This window comes from Cornus florida, unplaced genomic scaffold, assembly GCF_030987335.1.
Source record: "Cornus florida cultivar Cherokee Brave unplaced genomic scaffold, ASM3098733v1 CherokeeBrave_3.0.0_Hap2_Chr02, whole genome shotgun sequence".
In the NCBI taxonomy this organism is placed as follows: Eukaryota; Viridiplantae; Streptophyta; class Magnoliopsida; order Cornales; family Cornaceae; genus Cornus; species Cornus florida.
The window spans coordinates 94,784,054-94,792,251 of record NW_026775572.1 but is presented as its reverse complement, the minus strand read 5'-3'; positions in this window follow the sequence as shown (position 1 = coordinate 94,792,251).

Genomic DNA, 8,198 nt, shown 5'->3' with positions numbered 1-8,198 from the left:
ATGCATAGAATTGAAGAAATGTTCGATCGATGAGACAGAGAGGCTTTTGGATGCAGGTGGAAAATTTTTCTAAATGTTGGAACCGCAGATCGATCCAAGATGAAATTGGATGGATCGAAGAAGTTTAGATTAATCTAGGAACAAGTTCGAATGATGGGACAGAGAGCTGAAATATGCAAGTTTTGTTCGAACCATTGGACAGAGAGTGATTTGGATGCAGGTTTAATGCAGGTGGGAAGTTTGATCGATCAAACTCATTTTGAGATCGATCGAACTTGTGCAAAATGCTCAATTTCAACATAAAAGTGCATGCAATCATAATCACAGTTCGTAGCAATGCATATGAACCTAAAGCCAATATCTAGGCTTTGCAATAAATGAAATTAATGATAGAAATGAAAGAGGAATAGGGTTTTGACACCCTACGAAATCTCTTGCTAGTCTTTAACGTCTCTAGCAAGACGTCGGGCTCTTTTAGCCTGGATCAAACATCTTGTAGTGCATCCCCTCCTCAATGGGGTGATAAGTGCTTTGAACTCCACCTAACAAATGGTTCTTTAAGGATCTTGTTAGATTAAGCTCAAAAGACGTTTTTGGTCCTTGGTCAAGACAATCTTTGGGCTTCCACGCCCTTTCAAAATAAGATTTTGAAACAACTTTCTTTGGTTTCAAGGTTGAAGATGGACTTTTTGAAACTTTGGTCTCACACAAAAACTCAATTCCTTCACTTTTAAGGTTATGACATTTCTCCACAACATTCACTTCTTCATGTTTGTCAAATGAATTAGGGGTTGGATTAAAAATATTCAAGTTTACCTTCATGTGGCCAAATGAAATCTTCATTATCCCCGTCCTACAATTAATATTGGCATTCGCGGTTGCCAAGAAAAGAAGGCCAAGGATAACGAGAATTTGGCTCTTAGGATTTGGAACCGATTCCGTGTCAATGACAACAAAATCAACGGGAAAGAAGAATTTATCAATTTTAATCAAGACATCCTCAATGACACCCCTAAGCTTTTTGATTAATCGGTCGGCAAGTTGTAAAACCACTGACGTCGGTTTCAAGTCTCCTAAGCCTAATTTGACATATACCGAGTATGGAAGAAGATTAACACTTGCTCCTAGGTCAAGAAGAGCCCGATTAATGATATGATCACCAATGATCGATGAAGTAGTAGGTGAACCGAGGTCCTTAAACTTTGGAAGAGTGTTATGCTGCATTATTGAGCTTACTTGCTCGGTTAAGACCACTTTTCTAGGTGCTTGGCTTTTGTTCTTCTATTTTTGGGTGCACAAGTCTTTTAAGAACTTGGCATAAGCCATAATTTGCTTGATTGCATCCAAAAGTGGAAGATTGACTTTCACTTGCCTAAACACTTCCATAATTTCCTTTACTTTGGCCTTTTGCTTGTCATTTGAAATGGATCCTTTTAAGGCATCTGGAGATGAAGCTTTTGGTTTAATAACCTTTTCAGAAATTTTCTTTGAAGTCTCTTCAACACAAGAAGTTTTCAAATCATTTTGCAAATCTTTCTTTTCAAAATCACTTTTCGAATCACTTTTCAACACATTCTCATTCGAAAGATCTTACATATGCAATGAAGGAGAAATATGACATGAAACGGGATGGGTGTCAACTTTTGGTTGCACCGGCTCACTCTCTTCATTAGATATACCTACTTGGTTGTCCACAATCTTCCCACTTCTTAAGGTAGTCACCGCATTGACATGCTTTATTGTGTGACCTTCCGATAAGGAATGAGTCTCCACAGCACATTGTTGCTTAGGTGGGGCATTCAAAGGCATTTTCCCTTTCTCTCTTGCATTCAAAGTACTAGCTATTTTCCCTACTTGGGTTTTTAGCTTTATAATGGATTGAGAATGAGAATGAAGCAATTGTGTGTTTGCCTCTAAAGTGCCCAAAGCGGTCAAAACTTTTTCTTTAAAAGTGGGACTTCTAACATTTCCTTGGGAATATGATGGATGATTAGGAAAATGAAAATCAGAGAATTTGTGACAGCCCAAGTTTTATAAACCCGGTGCGTCAGTGATGACCAAAAGATGACCCGATAATGGATCCGAAATGCGGAAGCGAAAGGCGAAACAACGGTCTCTAGAGATACAACGTGCCTCTAAGACACCAATGTGATCCTCAATGAGGTCACGGAACCCAAAGGAAACAAATGCAGAAGTGTCGTTTCAAAAATGGGCAAAAAGAACCTAGAGGCAAAATGGTTATTTTGCAAAAAGTGGATTCAGGTGCTATCGAGCACACCGCTGGAAAGACAATGACAAATTAGTCAAGTTCAAAAATTTTTTTACTCAATTTGGAGTCTGGACGGGGGAGAAAGGTCAAAAACAAAAATGATGTCGTGGCGGCCCGACGAGGACAACCCACTATTGCTGCAATTGAGAGTAAAAACGGGCATCTAAACGAACGTTTTTTTGGAAAAAATCAAAGAAGAAACCCCCCCTAAAATCAAGTTTCCTACCCTTATCAAGAACGAAAACAAAAAAAAAATGCATTGTAAAATGCCCAGAATGCCCCCAAGAAAATCAGGTCAAGAGGAAAAAAACTAATCCGAGCTACTGCCCAAGTTTTGGAAATAGGGCTTCGGGAGGTTTTTAAATTGCCTAAATTGAAAATGCAATCTTCAGATGCACCCACAAGAGCTCCGAAAGTTTCAGATCGGTCGTGACGATTTAAAAAAAAAAAGTCGATGAATAGTACCAACAACATTTGTACTAAAAATTTGCAAAACCTGGCAGCAAGGATTTTTCGAAAAAATATTTATTTTTGAGGGCAAATATGATGTTTTTCAGAAAAACACAAAGAAGAAACCCCCCTCAAAATTGAGTTTTCTACGTGACTAGCAAGAAAAAATGAAAAAAATGCATTGTGAAATACCCGAAATACCCCTGGAACAGAATAGGGTAAAACTCCCTAAAAATGCTACTTAGAGTTTTTGTTTCATAAAGGAAGGTACTGTTTGCCAAAGTGAGCATGCAAGTGTCTGTAATACGATAAAATAGATGTGCTACAATGGCCTATGGCCTCATTACAATACATTTACAACATTTGACATGTTAAACCTCCAAGTTAGAAAAATTACATTTCATAGACAAATCATGAACATGCTAACACTTGCATGTGAACAAGAATGCTTCTAAAGAAGCTCAACTAAACAAATCACCTATGCAATTGCAATCTCCAATCTTATATCCTGTACCTAAAATATGCCCCAGTATCGTAGGGGTGAGTAACATAAAGCTACTCCTTGGAAATGAGCATGCATCGACCTACATTTTACAAGTGTACATGATTTAATCATTGTGGTTCATTCCACCTAACGTCTATGTCAAAGGTGAGACTCAGGGAGCGTCCTAGCTACCTAAGATCCTTTCTAGCATAAAACACATCCTTTATCCAATTTCAACAACAAAAGAGCATGCTACACATAGCAACAAGATATAACATGCTTACACAAAGCAACTAGTTAGAAACATGCTTACACAAAGCAACTAGATAGAAACATGTTTACATAAAGCAACTAGATATAGATTTTCAAAGTCATTAACTTGAAATCTAAATACTAAATCAACTAAATATAGCAATTTAGTATGGATGTACTTAACCACATCAAATCGCCAATAGCGAAAACCATAGTCACAATATAAACATGATTGATAACTTGGAATTGAATGCGAAAACAAATAGTGGAAGACTTGGACATCAGTAGGATGAGACCGCTACAAGGCTAATTTGGAGCTACTAACCCCTAGGTAGCCTACTCAATGCGCAAACTTTTCTGGGTTAATTTGGAGCAACTAACCCCAAGGCAGCCTACCCAACGCGCGAACTTTTGACTTAAAGGACTCTTGTCCCTCTACTAGAGCCAAACCCTAGCCATCATGCAATGTCCCAAGTGGTTCCAAAATAAATAGATAAGTTTACAACTTATATACGTATTCAATAGTACACAAAACTACCTTCATGCACAAGTAGGCTGAAACCACACAACACATGCTCTAAATCCACAATTACTATAGGATGACAATGTTGAATCTTCAGAGCGCGATTCGTTACGTGCTATAATAACATCACATGTCGAATCTTCATAGCGCGATTCGTTACGCGCTATAACAATATAATCCAATTTTGAAACATAACTCATAAATCCATTATAAGTCAAAAGTCATGCTTTAAACATACTATCAATGTCAAATACATGAGTTAATCAATAATATAATAGAAACGGAATTTAATTAGTAAACTAATTAAATTCCCTAGGTTTCAAATCTCAATCAAATGGCCTCCAATTAATACATGATAAACAATATAACATGGTCATTACATACACCACATCAAAACATGATTAGGCCGTAAGAACAATAAAGTGGAATTTAATTAAATCATGATAATCAAATCTCTAACTTCTAAAACAACATCAAATGGTTCCAAATTAACATATGCTAGAACATAAGTCATAGTTATAACAAATATCAAGTTAAACACTTAATTAGGCCAATGGAACCCTTAATTAGATTTTAATTAATCTTTTTATTTAAAATCTCTAGATTTTCATACTTGTCCAAGTGCTCTCAAATTAAAGTATGTTAAACAACATGCCAAGACATAATTTAAAAGCATATCACAAGTCAATTTTATGCTAGGTATGATCATGGGATTTAATCTTTCACAAAAGATAAATCTTAAATAAAATATGCAATTCTTATTTAATTAAGCCCAATTTAATATATGTTAACAAACATATTAAAACATGATTTTCTAGCATGCCACAATTCCATTCTAAGTTATACATATCCTTGTCAATTAAATTTCATACAAAGAAATAATTAATACTAATTTTCTAGAATCGATACAAGGCATGCAATTAAGTTGTATAATCATGCTAAACATTCAATACAATACACACAAAAGCCTAGAACATCCCCTACCTCAATTTGAGATAAAAATCTCAAAAGCCACCAAATGGAAACTGCTCCGAATCCGACGAAACTTCTAGGTTTTGTTGGGGACAACACCGTGCACATAATCCCCATGGAAGCCCCATCAAAATCATAACTTCACTTCAAACCCTAACACAAAGAATGGTCAGAAATGGGTTCTAATATGAGAGAAAGAAGCACGTAGTCAACACGAACACTAAACGCAGAGGCCCTTCTATGTTCTAACGAAAGAATGAAGCTCAAAAGAGGAGAGAGAAGGTGGCAACCTCCCTTGGGCTGCCATGGTAGCTTCAGGTCGTGCAAGAGAGTGGGGAAGATGAAAAAATAAAATATCTCACCCTCTTTTTACAGAAATCTCAAAAAGTGCCCTGAACGAGCCCCGCCGGGTCCCAAAAAGTGAAATTTAAGCAGACATGCTCAAATGACAAAAATCTGTGAAAAAAAATATTCAAAATGAGAAAATATGAACAACGAAAGAAACGACATCAAAAACCGAGTCCCGACCAAAAAGTTATACCCCAAACAAGTTTGGCACTAACTGGGGCCAAAAACCCTAAAATTGGAAAACAATGACCAGAAGGAATTTCTAAGAGTACACGACTTGACGAAAAGTGAAAATGAATCCCATACGAGGATCCAGGTTCAAAACAAGGCATTTAGCAATAACTTTCATTAATTGGACAATGGCCCCTCTAAAAAGTGAAAACTGCACTAATGGCCCAGAATGAAAATATCTTCCAAAATATTTTCTTAAAAACCCCTAAAATAAAATATCTTCAAAAGATATTTAGGAAAAACACCGAAGAAAAGAAAATAATTTCGAAGAACTTTGCATCCATGCCCCTATGGACACTGGGAGCAACTAGAGTACTTTCTTGCAAAAGTAAAGATACGTATTTCGTGGAAACCACTCTAGATGGAGATACATGAAGTCAAAAACCAACTTCGAACACAAGAAGTGTGGTTATGCCAACAAAGTGTCAAATAAGGAAAAGACAAAATAAGGAAAAGGATGAAATAGGGAAAAAGACGAAAAGTGAATAGTGTCGAAAAAACAAAAAATGTGGAAACGACTCGGTCCTCAAAGGAAGTTGTCAATCCATAGAAACGAGTCTCAAAAATCACTCCAGAGCACTCGAGACGACACTAAGCGAAGAGGAACTGAACTCAGAAAGGAAAGACAACGGAAAAAAATATATATATATGTATATATCCGTGAAAATCTGGGTCATTGCAACCTTCCCACCTTAAAGGGATTTCGTCCCTGAAATCCAGCCCCAACCAAAACAAAAAGGTGAAACCAAGATAACTACGGAGTACATCTCCGAGTATCCCACACAACGCGATACAAACGCAATCCCAAAGCTGAAAGACAACGCACAGACCAATGTCGTTCGCACCCACGTGCTAATGACAGGACAACCTCTCAAAAGGAAAGTGACTAAATGGCCACCCAACAAGTTGGAACTCACACACAGAACCCAAGTTGAGACAAAGGAACGGAAGACAACAACCGTAAACATCCCTCTAGATGAACTATCATACCGATCCAAAAACGACCACCAAAAGATCTCCAAGATAACCACGTATCATATCAGGGTACCGAACAAGACGATGCGGCAGTACGGATAGCGACCAGAACCCGCCCACGACGTACTCAAATGTGTGGTAGCAATGACAGTGCCTAGTGCCCGCCCACACTTACTCGTCAATAAGGTAGCATCGACAACAACTAGTACTCACCCACAACACATAACTTTGTACGGTAGCATAGCAGTATAAGGCACTAATTCATAACCTGCCCCCCACTAGGTTTACCTAAGAAACCTCTTTACACAAATGACATCAATGTCAAAAATGATCATTACCAAAAGCACTACGGGGACCAACATTTTGTACCAGAGTTGAGATATGGTCCAAAGATGTCCGGCCGGACCATCCTGGCCAATCCCAAAACTCTGACAACAATGCTATAGGTACCCCTATACTTAAGGCCTTAAATCCTCAATACAATAAAACCAACATCTCCAATGTCTCAAAATACCTCTATTAACAACATTAATCAGGAATCTAAAACTTGACAGATAAATCAACCCCACCATGAATCAAAACGAACCTCAATATAAGACATTTCATCGAAAGTCCCACATATCTCCCTGAAATAGATCAACTATAAAACTACACCGAAATTAAACATCAGATCCACATCCTTATCATAGATAACTAAGTCCTCAAAAAACAAGTCCACCACGTGGCATACACATCATAATTTTGACAACCATGGTCATAAAAATAGAGTCTCTCAAAACCATGCTTGGCAATACCAGGCTAAATCAAAATTCCTCAAATGTCATTCCATACACAATCACTGGAATTACAATTCCTCAAAACGATGCCTAGCCATAACTAGGACAATAAAACTTCACAAACAAGCCAAATCCAACTGCGATCCTTCAAAACCTCTCCTAAGGGTCAACCACATTCAGGTCTCCAAAATCGAAACAAGTCTCCAAAAGACATTCTCAAAAGAGCATCGAGCTCACCTCACAAATAAAAAAAATCCTCAATAATATGGACACAAGTCCTCGTAAAATGATCTCACACAAATCAACCCACCCTGAGCACCATAACTCTATCAACAAACACATTAAAAACTCCCTAAGGGAAGACACGAAAGAAAGAAAACCACCAGTCCTAAGAAGGACAACACCATGACTCCACCTTTGAAACAAAAGACAACAAGGTCAAAGACTTCACCCCCTACTTGGAAGTAAGTCGACCAAAATCCACTAAACCCTCACCAAGGACTCAAGACAACCACGGTGATCCGCACGGACCAACTAACCCCAAAATTGTGCACGAGGCGACGAAGAGAAGAGACAACCAAGAAAAAGAGGAGGAACCCTACCCCCCCACGAGTGTTAACACAACGAACACGAAAATGGAGCATTCTTCCCACCTTAGGGAAGCGGACAGCTCAAAACAAAACAAATGTGAAAACTCGTCCACAAGGAATCTCACAATGGAACCATTACAAAACCCACATACGCACTAAGTGCGACCGGAGGAAACAAACGGGAAAACTAAACATGAAAGTCATGTATATGACAAGGAATGTAACTACCAAGTAAGCAAATCTACTCACATAGATAAAATCAAAGGTACATGCAGCATGTCTCCACGCGACGCAAAAGCATATTATTAAAGCATAGTAACAACATGGC